The sequence below is a fragment of the Trichomycterus rosablanca genome, chromosome 1, assembly GCF_030014385.1.
Source record: "Trichomycterus rosablanca isolate fTriRos1 chromosome 1, fTriRos1.hap1, whole genome shotgun sequence".
NCBI classification, from domain to species: Eukaryota; Metazoa; Chordata; class Actinopteri; order Siluriformes; family Trichomycteridae; genus Trichomycterus; species Trichomycterus rosablanca.
Genome location: NC_085988.1, coordinates 58,682,126 through 58,699,197, shown reverse-complemented (window position 1 = coordinate 58,699,197; position 17,072 = coordinate 58,682,126).

Below are 17,072 nucleotides of genomic sequence, written 5' to 3'. Positions count from 1 at the left end.
AAGAAAGAAAAAGAAAAAGAAATAAAAAAAGAAAAGAAAGAAAAGAAAAACAATAAAAAACAGAAAGGAAAGAAAAGAAAAGAAAAACAATAAAAATAAGAAATGAAAGAAAAAGAAAAGAAAATACAGAAAAAAAGAAAGAAAAGAAAGACAATAAAAAGAAAAGAAAATACAGAAAAAAAGGAAAAAGAAAAGACAGAAAAAAGAAAAAACAAGAAAAGAACAAAGATAAGAAAGAAAAGTAAAGAAAAGGAAGACAAAAGAATAGATAAAAAGTGAAGAAAGAAAAAGAAAAGAAAAGAAAATAAAGACAATAAAAAGAAAAGAAAGTAAATTAAAGACAGAAAAAAGAAAAGAAAGGAAAAAGAAAAGAAAGAAACGAAAAGACAGATAAAAGAAAAGAAAGAAATAAAAAGAATGAAAGGAAAAGAAAAAAAAAACAAAAGAAAAGAAAACAAAAAAAGAAAGAAAAAAAAATAGAAAAGAAACAGAAAAATGAAAAGAAAGAAAATAATATAATATAAAAGAAAGACAATAAAAATGAAAGAACAGAAAAGAAAGAAAAAAAAGTAAAAAAAAAGAAAAGATAAGAAAGAATAGAGGAGAAAAATAAAATGAAAGAAAAACACGAAAAGAAACAAAACATAAAGAAAAGAAAGAAAATAAAAGAAAAAAGAAATAAAAGAAAGACAATAAAAGAAAGAAAAAAAAAGAAAGAACAAAAAGAAAGACAAAAGAAAAGTAAATAGGAAAATAAAAGTAAGAAAATAAAGACTGAAAGAAAAAAAGAAAAGAAAGAAAAGAAAAGAATATTTTTTTTTCTGTACCGGTTTGAGCTCGTTATATTTTAACCTACCTGAGTCAATACTCTATCTACAGAGCCTGCTTGGCTCAGTGGTAGAGCGCCTGCTCAGTGATGCAATGACTTGGGTTCACTTAGAAAGTTTAATGTTTTTTGAGTTTAATTATCTGGTTTCACTGTCAGTCTACTAAGCATGTGGGTCATGATTATAAATAGTCTGGTGGCTCACCCAGTAAAGGCTCCTGTGTGGTACGCAGGGGTGCTGGGTTTAAATCCACCACTGGGCGAGCACCATTACACATACATTTTAATTTTGTGTACATTTTCATGTCAGTTCTGTTTCTTTAACATCTTGTAGGTATCCTAATGTGGCAGTCTGAACCAGATACCCTGGCATGCTGTATGAATAAACCATGTGCTAAATAAATCAAAAGCACAAACAAGGTGGATCTGTGATAGAAGAAAGCTTGAATAGATTGTTTACATTTTTGCCCAGTCTAAAAGTATTTAAATTCTAAATGAGCTTCAATTTAGTTAATAAAGTAATAAATTTGCATACTCTAAGCAGTGTGCCATACATGTTAATTATGATAAAGGGAAATAAATACAAAGTCGTGTGAATGTAAAGAGATATGTTTACTTTCTTTAGTGTAAAAGAATTTGGGTCATTTTATTGGGTCGTGTTATAGCCTAGTCATGGGTTTAAATGCATTATATTACAACTGTACTGAGTTAATGTTAATGCATTAAGCACATAATTTAGAACAATAGAATTTAATGTTATTGTATCATATTACATGCTCAAACTATGGCTATACAAAAATAGCTATACTGATGAGAGCGTACATATACAGTACTTCTAAGAGACATATAGGTAATATACTGTAGGTAATGGCAGTGTTGACATTTGATTGATTTCTGCAACTGTTAATTTTTCAAGTTTCAAGGTAAGCGACGCACAAGCACAAGGCCATCCACGTGATGTAAAAGAAAACGTGATTCATCAGACCAGGCCACCTTCTTCCATTGCTCTGTGGTCCAGTTCCGATGCTCACGTGCCCATTGTTGACTTTTTCGACAGTGGATAGGGGTCAGCATGGGCACCCTGACTGGTCTGCAGCTATGCGTCAATGTCTAATATATAGAAGTAGAATAGATAGATATGTAGATATATACAATGTCATTTAAATGACATGACCTTCTAATTACTTGTTAATGATCATGCCTAATCATGCCAGTTACAGCAAGTAACTGTCAATCACCTTAAACCACAAGTAAACTATACAATGAAAATGTAATGTTTTAATGTGTTTTAGCTCTTATATGACTACTGGCTTTACTGTTGGGGTGTGAATGCAGGGTAACTCCTTAGAAGCAGTCTGGATTTTAGTATCACTGACAGCCCTCTTGCTGCCATCTGACTCTAATTTGACCTAGCCTTGTGGTGCTAGAGTGCACTAATTCCAGGCTTCCTATTGCTAGAAATACTGCCTGGTTGCCAGATCAGGGGTAAGTTTAGCAATGTCCGCTCCTAAGATCCAGTAACCTTGAGATAAATCCACCATGCTACTTGTTTTGCAGTAAAAGTAGTATTAAAAATCAATGCCATGACAGTTTATATATTATTAATATTAATAAGATTTATATTCTAAAATACTGATATCTATAATGCTTATAGGTCTTTGCATTTCTAATTCTGGTCAAATTTGTTATGCAAACCTAGATTATTTATAGAAGATCATATACAAAGAAACTTTCTGAAAAAGTAGACATTAGGCAATGTTTATTTTTGGTAACATTTAACGTAATATTTTTTAGAGCGTAATATACCTGTACATTAAAGACCTGGTGTTCCAAAAGATATCTGTATTTAATGCAAATTTGGTGAAACTTATAAACAAGACTGTAGCTTGACATCAGAAGGAGAACAGCTCCCCCTACCTGTGTGTGTGTGTGTGTGTGTGTGTGTGTGTGTGTGTAAATATTATAATTTTTATTGTTCTTAGTTTCTATTTTGCATTTTCCTTAAAGTAAATATGGTGATATTCATTGAAAATCACATAATGAAACTTCATTTCCAGAAAAGTTGGGACATTTAAAAAAAAGAATCTGTAATTTAATCTGTAAAATGAAATGTTCATTCCATTGATAAAAAAGAGAAATTAATTTAAATGTTTTGTAAATATAAACACATTTTGAATTTAATGACTGCAATACAATGACAAGGGTTAATTGGTAGATTTAGTAGTTAAGGGGGCTATTACTATTTCACTAGTCCCAGGTAGGGCTGGACCATGGGCGGTTTGTTTCTTAGGGTGATAGGGCGACGCACCACCAAAGGGTGAAAGGGAAGAAATTTTTCTATCATATTCAACCAGTGTTAAACTAGCTGTGACAGTCTGTCTTGCCTCTGAATATCATAGTCCAATCAGCATTGAGTTGTGTTCCGTATAGTACCGCCCCTTTTGGGCTATTTTAGTCTGGTTGAAAATCGCCCGGGTTGCTCTGATAGACTCTCATATTAAGGCACTTTTTTTTCGAACTGTAGACACTGCAATACAATCTGTATGGGTTCTGGGAAGGCTAGCACTTACGTGCTTGTGTCACACATAACCTGGTGTAGCGATAATCTTTAATAAGCTAGCGATCTCGTCAACATGACTACCATTACCTCGGTTCGGAGCCACTCCATCGTGTCATTAAGGGAAATGCCATTCAGTCATCGTAGTAATCAGGATAAATTAGCAACTAAAGAATTAGGGCCACCCAGACCAAATTTAAACATCAATTTAATTTGTGATTTAAACATCATTAAACATTTAAATATCATTTTAAATTGTGAATTGCACTTATTGTATCTCCCCAATTGTTTAATTGTACTTCTTTATTCATTGCACATCAGCCCCGATGCCAATCTTTATTCTGGATCTGCTGCACCTAAAATAAATGCTATCTGATGAAGACTGAATTAAATTGTTAGTGTGAAGGCTTTACTTCATTTTATGATTAATGGTAAAGCTGGTCTCTCTCCATGTTTAAAGTTATTTGAGAGGGCAAACTGATAGATGATTTAAGATGTTAATTATTTAAGCTTTAATTTATCCATTGAACGGGTCACCTTGGCCATCATCGCAACAATTGCCCCCCCTAAGAGATTTGGCCGCCACTGGGCTGGACAGCATATTTTCTTTACTACATAAAATCGTTTAAAGAGAAATTGTGCTTACTTGAGTTATCTTTGCCTAAAATTAAAGTATTTTGATTTAAAACATATCTGTGTATATTGGGAATATATTTGCAGTACTGTATATGTACATATGTACGTGTTTATTGCCAGACCTGTTGAATCTAAACAAAACTTACTGTTTATAGAACCTGTCTAAATAAACTGCAAGATATTACATTGTGAGGAGATTCAAGTACAGATATTAAACGACGTCATTGAAATCTACCAGTCTGCAAAGGGTTCCAAAGCCATTGATAAAGCTTTAGAACTCCAGTGAACCATCTTTCCTGGAGTGGGCAGCCTACCAAAAGTTTACCAAGAATGTATTGACAACTTATTGAAGATTTCACAAGAAAACCCAAATATACATCTAAATACAGTCTCTGCAGGCCTCACTTACCTCAGTTAAGGTCAATGTACAAGATTCCACATTAAAAAAGACACTGGCAAATAAATGGTATCCATTGGAGAGTTGCAAGTTGCAAACCACTAATGACCAGAAAGAACTAAAATGCTTAAATTTGTCTACATAACCCACGGTGGCTAAGTGGGTAGCACTGTCACCTCACAGCAAGAAGGTCCTGGGTTCGATCCCCAGGTGGGGCGGTTCTTTCTGTGTGGAGTTTGCATGTTCTCCCCGTGTCTGTGGGATTCCTCCGGTTTCCTCCCACAGTCCAAGGCCATGCAAGTGAGGTGAATTGGAGATACAAAATTGTTCATGACTGTGTTTGATATAACCTTGTGAACTGATTAACCTTGTGTAATGAGTAACTACCGTTTCTATCATGAATGTAACCAAAGTGTAAAACATGACCCCCAAGACTTTTGGGATAATATTATGTGGACTGACAAGTCAAAGACGAAAATTATTGATATACATGGGTCCTGTTACATCTGGCATGAAGCTAATACTGCTTTCCACCATAAGAATATTATACCAACAGCAAAACATGGTGGTGGTGGTGTGATGGTCTTGGCTGGCTTTGCTTCAGTAGGACCTGGATGACTTGCTATAACTGATGGAGCCATGAATTCTGCTCTTTATCAGAAAATCTTAAAGGAGAAATTCTGGCTGTCAGTTTGACCTGAAGCTGAACCACAGTTGGCTTATGTAGCCAAACAGCGATCCAAATCATACAAGCAATTCCGCCTCTGAATGGTTTAAAGGAAACAAAATTAAGGTTTAGGCTTGGCCAAGTCAAAGTCCTGATTTGAATTCAATTGAGATGCTGGAGCAGGACCAGTTGTTACTGCCAGTGGTGGCACAACCAGTTATTAGGTTCAGGGGGGCAATTACTGTTTTTCACATGGGTCATATATATTTTTTTATTATTTAATTTATATTTTTTAACTTTATAATACAATAGCAGCTAGTTTTGACCATGCAGTGTACACTGATCAGCCATAACATTAAAACCACCTCCTTGTTTTTACACTCTGTCCATTTTATCAGCTCCACTTATCATATAGAAGCACTTCACCCTGTTCTTCAATGGTCAGGACCCCCACAGGACCACCACAAAGCAGGTATTATTTAGGTGTTGGATCATTCTCAGCACTGCAGTGACACTGACATGGTGGTGGTGTGTTAGTGTGTGTTGTGCTGGTATGAGTGGATCAGACACAGCAGCGCTGCTGGAGTTTTTAAATACCGTGTCCACTCACTGTCCACTCTATTAGACACTCCTACCTAGTTGCTGTCTTGTAGATGTAAAGTCAGAGACGATCGCTCATCTATTGCTGCTGTTTGAGTTGATCATCTTCTAGACCTTCATCAGTGGTCACAGGACGCTGCCCGTGGGACGCTGTTGGCTGGATATTTTTGGTTGGTGGACTATTCTCAGTCCAGCAGTGACAGTGAGGTGTTTAAAAAATTCTACCAGCATTGCTGTGTCTGATCCACTCATACCAGCACAACACACACTAACACATTACCACCATGTCAGTGTCACTGCAGTGCTGAGAATGATTTACCACCCAAATAATACCTGCTCTGTGGTGGTCCTGTGGGGGTCCTGACCATTAAAGAACAGCATGAAAGGGGGCAAACAAAGCATGCAGAGAAACAGATGGTTTCCGATGATAAAAAGCTGATAAAATGGACAGTGAGTGAAGAAACAAGGGGATGGTTGTAATGTTATGGCTGATCAGTGTATCCTATACAGCAAAGGCTTAATGTAGTATGATAGGAGAAGACCAAGTAACTACAGTAGCATTTGGCATAACTGAAAACTGAAATGAACTGGAAATCTGAATTAGACAGCTGTTTGTATGAACAGATGTGTTAGGTCATAATTACCTTGCAGGCTTGTAACAGAGTTCTAAAGGCCCTTGCTAAACAGTGGCACTGCTGGTACTTTTGTTAGAAGAGAAGGTTAAATAGTGAGCATTTTAAAGAGAGAAATCACTGCAGATTAATAAAAGAGGTTAATGTGAGGCTTGTTAGGGCACCTGAGCAGCTTGTCGCTCAGGGCTGTCCTGTACCCAGGCCAGAGGAGACTCATCAAACACTGAACGCTCATTCCCTTTATACTCCTGCAGCTAGCTTTATGCATACTGATACAGCTTCCCCCCAGATTAATGCTTAGTAGCTTCTTATTCCAGTCCTGAAACATTTTTCTAAGCTTATTTCTACAACCCCAAATCAGAAAATGTTGGGACAGTATGGAAAATGCAAATAAAATAAAAATGCAGTGTTCCTTACTTTTACTTTGACTTTAATCTGATTGCAGACAGTTTGAATCCAAGATATTTATGTTTTGTCTGCTCAGTTTCAATTCATTTATTAATATACCTAAATTCCTGCATTTCAGGCCTGCAACACATTCCAAAAAAAGTTGGAACGGGGGAAATTAAGGGCTAGTAATGAGGTGAAAAAACTAAAAAAACGATGAGATTCCAAACAGGTGATGCCAACAGGTGATTGTAATCATGATTTGGTACAAAAGCAGCATCCAGGAAAGAGCAAAGATGGGCAGAGAATCTCCAGTTTATCAACAAATGTGTGAGAAAATTATTGAAATGTTTACAAACAATGTACCTCAAAAAATATTGGAAGGGATTTGCATATTTCTCCCTCTACAGTACAGTGCAAAATATCATTAAACAATTCAAGGAATCAGGAGGAATTTCAGTGCGTAAAGGCCAAGAGCGCAAGCTGAAGCTGAACGCCCGTGATCTTTGATCCCTCAGACGACACTGCATCAAGAACCGCCACTCAACAATAGCTGATATACTATAGTGTCCTATAGTCATATTGTAATGAATAAAGCCTCTGTGCTGGAGTGTGTTTATGCCCCTCTCTCCAGGAGCAAAGTTTGTTTTCAGTGCTAAGCCAACACCCCCTTTTTGAGATTTGTCTTCGGCTAGTTATCCACAGCTGCACCTCGTCTAAGGTAATAAGAGGATTTAAGCAAGCAGCGGTGGCTTGGAGATTGGAGACTATTTTGATTTGGTTTGTCTGTCATGTCGGTTTGCTTCCTAGCTCATGTTCTTTTGGTTTGGTTTGGAATGGAATTCTCTTGTCTAGTTAATGATCTTGTCTAGTTGATGCTCCTGTCTAGTTCACGCCCTTGTTAGCTTCTTGTATTTAGCTTAGTTCATGTGCGTCTTGTGTAACCTTGTCTTGTCTTTTTTTTGTTATTATTAAATCATTGTAAATGTTACAGATTCTGCCCCTCTGTGATCCTGGAGAGTGCCTATGTGCCACACCCCTCTCCGGGAGCACTTACAGTCTAGAGACAACACCCCTTTTTGAATTGGTCCCCAGCTAATCATCCTCAGGAAAAAAAGGAGGCAGCTGGGGAAGGCTCATCGGAGACTATTTTGATTTCCTTTGATTTGACTCTCCTGTCGGTTCGGTTTGCTTTTTGACTTTTTGTCAGTTTGTAAGCCTGCTTGCCTTAACCTGCTTGCCTTAGTTTGTTTGCCTTAGTTTGTTAGCCTTGTTTTAGTTTGTTTGTCTTTGTTTTGTTTGTTCTGTCTGTTTGTACTTGTTTATACTTGTCTTGTGTGTTTTGGTTATTATTAAATATTAGTTAAAACGTCTCTGGTTGTGTGTCTGCCCCCTTTTGTCTCGTCTAGCCCTAATTTGTTACACATATAATTAAAGCATAAAAATAGACTACATTTCAGACAGTTTTGCTGTATTTTCTTGCTTTATGGGTCTCTATTCTTATATGAGGATTTGTAAAATTTGTTGTAATTAAAGGATGGTTATAAATCAGAACAGATCTTTTTCTATAATACCTGATTTGTAGTGTGATGCACCTATACAAATCACACCTTTCATCTAGAACTCTTAAACAGTTGGGAAAGTTATTAGCCCAGAGGTTTATATAGATTTTTTTAGTCTGAACTGTAAATAAATCATAACAATTCATTTTATAAATGCAAAAATACATGTTACTGAAAAAGGTTTAAAAGGATTGTGGGTTATAATACAATAAACCGTTACTGCAATAGTTAAATAAACTCTAAGGCTTTACATCAGAATATTTTTAATCAATGCAGTATTTACTAAATAAGTAATGACTCTTGGCAAATTGTTATTAGGCATACACATGAAATATTTTAAGTAAAAGAATTCCCACCAGAGTAACTCTACTCTAGAGCAATCAGTAGTTTTTTAAATTCACCTTATTGAAGTGAAGCTCATTAGGTTACAGAGGGAAACTCTGCAGTGTTTGAAGGTCAAACCCTTTTCATTTATCTTCCTCTCTTGTTTTAATATTGCCTCCAGCACTGCCACATGATTCAAAGGCGATCCCTCGACCCACTATGCTCTTTGTATTTAAACTTGACCCGCAACCGCCTATTAAAATATAGCCTGAAACATTGCCAGAGGGGCAACAGCCACTGAAACCGACTCCCTGCATGGACTGTTAAATTCAGTACCTATGCATGCAAAAAAGCTACGTCTCTTGCTTTAGAAAAGTTTTTTAATTAACTGTGTTTTTGTTTTAATTTCTTGCTTAATATCATTCAGAATTTCTGTGTCCCCACACTTTAGTTCTCATAATCTGTGGGTGTCTGATGGGTCCTAAAACCAGAGTGACCTATTTGGACCTCTCCACAATCTCTTCAGGATTGTTCTTTTTTGTTTTCTATAGAGGTTCAGTTAAAATTCTACTGAATGTCCCAGTGACATGCAGTCATTTTATAAACTGAATTTAAAAATAAACCTTTTCAAACAGATCATTTAGCATTTACTTGCATTCTATTTTACTGTGGAATGGCTTTGAGCTGGACTAGCCTATCAGAATTGTTCTTTAACAACTTTAAGATTGTCTTCTCTGTGCTGGCATTTCAGATCATATGATGTAAGAGGTTTCATACTGTAGGGACGTTAGCAGAAAATAGCAGGACCAATGCATTGGACCTGCTGTGACCCTGACCATAATAAAGCAGTGGTAAAATTCTGCTTATAAAACGGATAGTTCCAGTCCTAAAATCTGATTGGCTGAGCTGCATTCGAAGCCGTTGTAAAATCCCCGATAAACGCACACCTAGGACCACCTCACATCATTCCATATTAATACGCCACTGAAAAGAAAAAGTTAATGTTATTTTCGCCCTCATGTTGCCTAGCAACACTGTTAATCGAACTACCTGGCGTCGCGGAAGAATGCTTAATTGTAAGTTTATACACAATAAAAACATTTATGAATTAAACATTGTTGTATTTATTGTATTTTATGTTGACCGCCGTTTTATAAAAGCAATAAGCCACTCGAGACCGTGCGTTACTGCTACAAAAACGTCATCCCCATGCTAAAATCACAGTAACGCACGGCCTCTCGTGGCTTATTGCTTTATTTATTCTGGTCAGGGTTGTGGTAGGTCTAATTAATTGGGGGAAAGGTAGGAAACACCCTGGACAGGTCGTCAGTTCATCACAGGGCAGACTTACGTATGTCTTGAAATCACAAACTGCATCCTGATATAATAAAGCTTATCTCAAAATATTTCCACACATACACAATTATACATAAACAAAATGAAAGTAAATCTTGTTTTATTATTGTTTTTTTAATTTATGTTTTGCTTTTTTAGGTTTACTTGAGTGTTTATAATTTCCTACATGGTAGAAATTTTTGTTTTATTTGGGGGGTAAAAATATGAGGTGACACAAGGCAAAATTATCCATATACAGTTGAAACCAGAAGTTTACATACACTATATAAAAAGACACGTGCATGTTTTTTCTCACTGTCTCACATGAAATCAGAATAAACTCTTCCTGTTTTAGGTCAATTAGGATTACCACAATTATTTCTATGTGCTAACTGCCAGAATAATGAAAGAGAGAATTTTTTAAGGCAATTTTTACTACTTTCTTCAAAGTCAAAAGTTTAAATACACTAAGATTACTATGCCTTTAAACAATTTGGGACAGCCCATATGATCATGTCATGTCTTTGGAAACTTCTGATAGGTTTATTGGCAACATCTGAGTTAAGTGGAGACACCTGTGGATGTATTTTAAGGCACACCTGAAACACACTGCTTCTTTGTGTAACATCATGGGAAAGTCAAAAGAAATCTGCCAAGATATCAGGAAGAGAATTGTGGACCTGCACAAGTCTGGTTCATCCTTGGGTACAATTTCCAGATGCCTGAAGGTGCCTCGTTCATCTGTACAAACAATTATACGCAAGTACAAACAAGATGGGAATGTCCAGCCATCATACCGCTCAGGAAGGAGACGGGTTCTGTGTCCCAGAGATGAACGTGCTTTGGTCCGAAATGTGCACATCAACCCAAGAACAACAGCAAAAGACCTTGTGAAGATGCTGGCTGAAGCTGGTAAGAGTGTGTCATTATCCACAGTGAAACGAGTACTGTATCGACATGGGCTGAAAGGCCACTCTGCCAGGAAGAAGCCATTACTCCAAAAGAAACATAAAAAAGCCAGATTAATGTTTGCAAATGCACACAGGGACAAAGACTTTAATTTTTGGAGACATGTCCTGTGGTCTGACGAAACTAAAGTTGAACTGTTTGGCCATAATGACCATCGTTACGTTTGGAGGAAAAAGGGGGAAGCTTGCAAGCCTGAGAACACCATCCCAACTGTGAAACATGGGGGTGGCAGCATCATGTTGTGGGGTTGTTTTGCTGCAGGAGGGACTGGTGCACTTCACAAAATAGATGGCATCATGAGGAAAGAACATTATGTGGAAATACTGAAGCAACATCTCAAGACATCAGCCAGGAAGTTAAAGCTTGGGCGCAAATGGGTCTTCCAAATGGACAATGACCCGAAGCATACTGCCAAACTGGTTACAAAGTGGCTTAAGGATAACAAAGTCAATGTTTTGGAGTGGCCATCACAAAGCCCTGATCTCAATCCTATAGAAAATTTATGGGCAAAGCTGAAAAGGCAGGTGCGAGCAAGGCGGCCTACAAACATGGCTCAGTTACACCAGTTCTGTCAGGAGGAATGGGCCAAAATTCCTGCCAACTATTGTGAGAAGCTTGTGGAAGGATATCCTAAACGTTTGACCCAAGTCATACAGTTTAAGGGCAACAGTACCAAATACTAATGAAATGTATGTAAACTTTTGACTTTGAAGAAAGTAATAAAAATTGCCTTAAAAAATTCTCTTTCATTATTCTGGCAGTTAGCACATAGAAATAATTGTGGTAATCCTAATTGACCTAAAACAGGAAGAGTTTATTCTGATTTCATGTGAGACAGTGAGAAAAAACATGCACATGTGTCTTTTTATATAGTGTATGTAAACTTCTGGTTTCAACTGTATGCTTAAAGGTATGTTGACACATGAGAATGAACTTACTGAACATTTTATTAAAAAATCATGCTAGCCCCTTACCCATCCAGATTTTTAGGTGTGTCTGTGGGAATTTGTGCCCATTCAGTCGAAAGAGTGATAGCTCAGTGGTTAAGGTACTGGACTAGTAAACAAAAGGTTGCCGGTTCAAGCCCCGCCACCACCAAGTTGCTACTGTTGGGTCCCTGAGCAAGGCCCTTAACCCTCAATTGCTCATTGTGTTCAGCTCATTGTGTAAGTCGCTTTGGATAAAAGCGTCTGCTAAATGCAAATGAAATGTAAATGTTTGTGAGGTCAGGCACTTGTTCTTCATGGTTGTGTAAATGTTATGCATAATAAGATATTATGCAATGATTTTGTAAAAAGGAGGCAGTAAACGTTTTTCTTTTTTTCTTTTAGATTTTTAATGAATAGTACTGGAGCATAACACAGATATCAACAGATCTATGATGGGTGGAATAATAAAAAATAAAACAGCATTTTTAAAGATAATAAGTTTAGAAAAACAACACTGCAGAATTAGTGAAACATTTGATCAGACAAACTGCAGCATTGCTCTTAGTCTTCAGTCATTAATTAGATTTTTGTCTAGTTTGTTATTTACAGATCAGTCAACCTGTTTGAAAATATCCTGGTGTATTATCTAAGCACCACAGTATCCTTATATATACCAATATAACATCACAGTATCAGGTATAGCATTATGATCTATAACAGTATATCATGATAAGCTTATCATGATCTACTGTTATACCAGAATACAGTACTCTGCAAAAGCTTAGACATGGTAAAAACAATGCAGTAATAGTTTACAATAATTAAATGACACATCTTTTCCAAATATACTATAAGAGCAATATACACTGATCAGCCATAACATTAAAACCACCTCCTTGTTTCTACACTCACTGTCCATTTTATCAGCTTCACTTACCATATAGAAGCACTTTGTAGTTCTACAATTACTGACTGTAGTCCTTTTGTTTCTCTACATACTTTGTTAGCCCTTTTCATGCTGTTCTTCAATGGTCAGGACCCCCACAGGACCACTACAAAATAGGTATAATTTGGGTGGTGGATCATTCTCAGCACTGCAGTGTTGTACTGGTATGAGTGGATAAGACACAGCAGCACTGATGGAGTTTTTAAACACCTCACTGTCACTGCTGGACTGAGAATAGTCCACCAACCAAAAATATCCAGCCAACAGCGCCCCATGGCCAGCATCCTGTGACCACTGATGAAGGTCTAGAAGATGACCAGCTCAAACAGCAGCAATAGATGAGCGATCGTCTCTGACTTTACATCTACAGGATGGACCAACTATAAGTAGGAGTGTCTAATAGAGTGGACAGTGAGTGGACACTGTATTTAAAAACTCCAGCAGCGCTGCTGTGTCTAATCCACTCATACCAGCACAACACACACTAACACACCACCACCATGTCAGTGTCACTGCAGTGCTGAGAATGATCCACCACCTAAATAATACCTGCTCTGTGGTGGTCCTGTGGGGGTCCTGACCATTAAAGAACAGCATAAAAGGGGGCTAACAAAGCATGCAGAGAAACAGATAGATTACAGTCAGTAATTGTAGAACTACAAAGTGCTTCTATATGTTAAGTGGAGCTGATAAAATGGACAGTGAGTGTAGAAACAAGGTGGTTTTAACGTTATGGCTGATAAGTGTATAGTGAACAATTAAATCAATAAGAACTGTCAGCAAACTTTAAGGTTCATTTGATGGGTGGTTTCAAGCACCTTAAAGAACCATATATTTTTACAGTTAACTAAGACTTTTGCACAGTTCTGTAATCTTACCCCCCAAGTTAAAGGCTAATTTAAAGCTCAATACTGACCAAGCCTAAAACAATTCCATAAAACCCTGTTTTGAATGTTGTGTGTGAAGGTGCTATAGTTTACATCAGTCTACATACAACAGTAAACATACACAAACACTGTACAGATGATAAATAAGGCTTCTAAATAAACTAGTACAAAACCTGTTTATCTCCACTCCTGCTATTTGCCAGCATGGCATCATTAATAATTCACCCAGCAGTGCCAAAGCACTAAATCTAGCAATCTAGTTTTAATTAGTCTGTTCCCTTTCATGTTCCACAACATGGGTGGTGTGTACTTGGTGGAACCTTCGGCATCAGAGATTATTTTTTGATAGGCTGGTGTGCATATGTGGAGGCAGGATTAACATAAACATTTATGTGCATTTGTCATTTTTAAATCAGCTAAAATAAAGTTCATCTTTTATGGTATGTTTAGATTTCATATTTGGAATAATAATAAAAATAATAATAATTATAATAATAATGGCACAGTTACGCAACACATGTTGCATGTCAGTACTCATTTGAATAAACAGAAATACCCAATTCACCACTGGTCAGCCATCTACACAGACATGATTGGCTAGGTCTGGGATAGAGGAAAGGCAGACAGCCTAGCCTTTAGGAGGTGCAGTTGTTACAGTTTATCCTGTATTGCTCTGATTAAGGGCGGCACAATGGCTCGGTGGGTAGCACTGTCGCCTCACAGCAAGAAGGTCCTGGGTTTGATCCCTAGGCAGGGTGGTCCGGGTCCTTTCTTTGCGGAGTTTGCATGTTCTCCCCGTGTCCGTGTGGGTTTCCTTCGGGAGCTCCGGTTTCCTCCCACAGTCCAAAAACATGCTGACTTGTTGACAAGCTGACAACACTGAATTGCACTATAGGTGAATGGGTGTGTATGTGTGTGTCTGCCCTGCGATGGACTGGCGCCCCGTCCAGGGTGTTACTGTGTTCCTTGCGCCCATTGAAAAGCTGAATAGGCTTCAGCACAACCACAACCAGATCCCCAGAGAGTGAGTGAGTGCTCTAATTAAGATGGTATGAAATACAATTAATTATATTAATTAACATGATTATTAGTATAATGTATTATAATAAAATATTATAAGCTTAAGCTTGTTAGTAATGCCACATAATAATTAGTCATTTTAATATACATAATATACTGGAAGAGCTGAATATACTGTTATGTTATTAGATGCATTCTTTCCATTTAAGGCAATAGCTATGTAAATACTTCATCTAATAAGAATGCCCACTCTTTATTTAATAATACCAAATGATTATTCCTGTATATGCTGCGTAAGTGTATTTACATTTACAGTTTTAGTTATACATATAACATTAATACATTTGGTGTGTATTAATTACTGGAAATAAACAGTTGAACATTTTGGTCAGAAGTGTTATAAGGCCTTCGTTGATAAAACATGCATACTGATTACATTCAACTTTGTTATGTTGGTCTAAAAGAATCATTATTTGTATATACATAATTGATTATAGTGCAGCAGTTATGAGTGTGCAACTCACAGCAGTGGACAGTTGATCGGGTTGAGCATAGAACTAACAGTACTCAAGACAGTAAAGGTCAACTTAGCAAAGATACTGTCTTAGTGGCAACAGTTTCTGATCAGTTCCTGAGCTAAAACATTAATAGTTATATGTGGTTATTTGTTGAAATGAATGTTATTCGTGTCCCTAGTCTAAGTTTTGCAATTGAAATTAAAAGATATACAGTGGTACCTTAAATAACTCGACGTTAATTGGTTCTGGGAGTGGTGTTGAGTTTAAAATGCGTTGAGTTTCAAGGTATTTTTCCCATGAGGATGTATGGGAAACCTGTTAGTGCGTTCTATGGTCCCATGGAACTGCATATACACTGATCAGCCATAACATTAAAACCACCTCCTTATACACTCACTGTCCATTTTATCAGCTCCACTGACCATATAGAAGCACTTTGTAGTTCTACAATTACTGACTGTAGTCCATCTGTTTCTCTGCATGCTTTGTTAGCCCCCTTTTATGCTGTTCTTCAATGGTCAGGACTCTCCCAGGACCACTTCAGAGTAGGTATTATTTAGGTGGTGGATCATTCTCAGCACTGCAGTGACACTGACATGGTGGTGGTGTGTTAGTGTGTGTTGTGCTGGTATGAGTGAATAAGACACAGCAGCGCTGATGGAGTTTTTAAACACCTCACTGTCACTGCTGGACTGAGAATTGTCCACCAACCAAAAATATCCAGCCAACAGCGCCCCATGGGCAGCGTCCTGTGACCACTGATGAAGGTCTAGAAGATGACCAACTCAAACAGCAGCAATAGATGAGCGATCGTCTCTGACTTTACATTTACAAGGTGGACCAACTAGGTAGGAGTGTCTAATAGAGTGGACAGTGAGTGCACACAATATTTAAAAACTCCAGCACTCCTGTGTCTGATCCACTCATACCAGCACAACACACACTAACACACCACCACCATGTCATTGTCACTGCAGTGCTGAGAATGATCCACCACCTAAATAATACCTGCTCTGTGGGGGTCCTGACCATTGAAAAACAGGGTGAAAGCAGGCTAAAAAAGTATGTAGAGAAACAGATGGACTACAGTCAGTAATTGTAGAACTAGAAAAAAAGTGCTTCTGTTTGGTAAGTGGAGCTGATAAAATGGACAGAGTGTAGAAACAAGGGGGTGGTTTAAATGTTATGACTGATCAGTGTATTTTAGGCTAATAATGGGGTTGTTTTTGACACTTATACTGAAAATAACGCAAGTACAAAATAAAAACACTGAAATACAATTGAAAAACAGTTTTAAAAAAACAATAGATAAAACCTGCACTTTACCTTTTCTTAATACCGCATTCCATGACAAAATAGCTTTTGCACTTTTCTGCTTTTTTCATCGTTTGTGCACCGCCTGTGAATGCGTCTTTACTAAACGGAATACAGTATTACAAGATCAAGCATCTCTACATTAAGAAGCACAAGGAAACAATAAAGAAGTAAAGAAAAATAGCAGGCTTTATTGTATTTTTAACTGTTTTCAATTGTATTTCAGTGTTTTTATATAGACTTATTGTACTAAAACAACGAGCAAAGAATTTCATTAGTGGAGAGAACTTATGAGCAGTAACAATTAAGTTTAGTGTTTCTGTCTCGTTCTTTTACTACATTAATCCACATTAAGCTTTATTTTTTTGATAAGCGTTTTAAACTCGGAACAGGTGATTCTCACAATTTCTCAGAACCCCGAGCTACAATGCAGATTCGTCTCTTGTTCGCACTTTGATGACATTTCATCGCACCACTCAAGCAGGGTGCTGAACAAAGCGGCTGTTCATTGTTAATTTGATATTAAATAAATCTTTTTTTTTTTAAGGCTGAACACGTCGAATTTA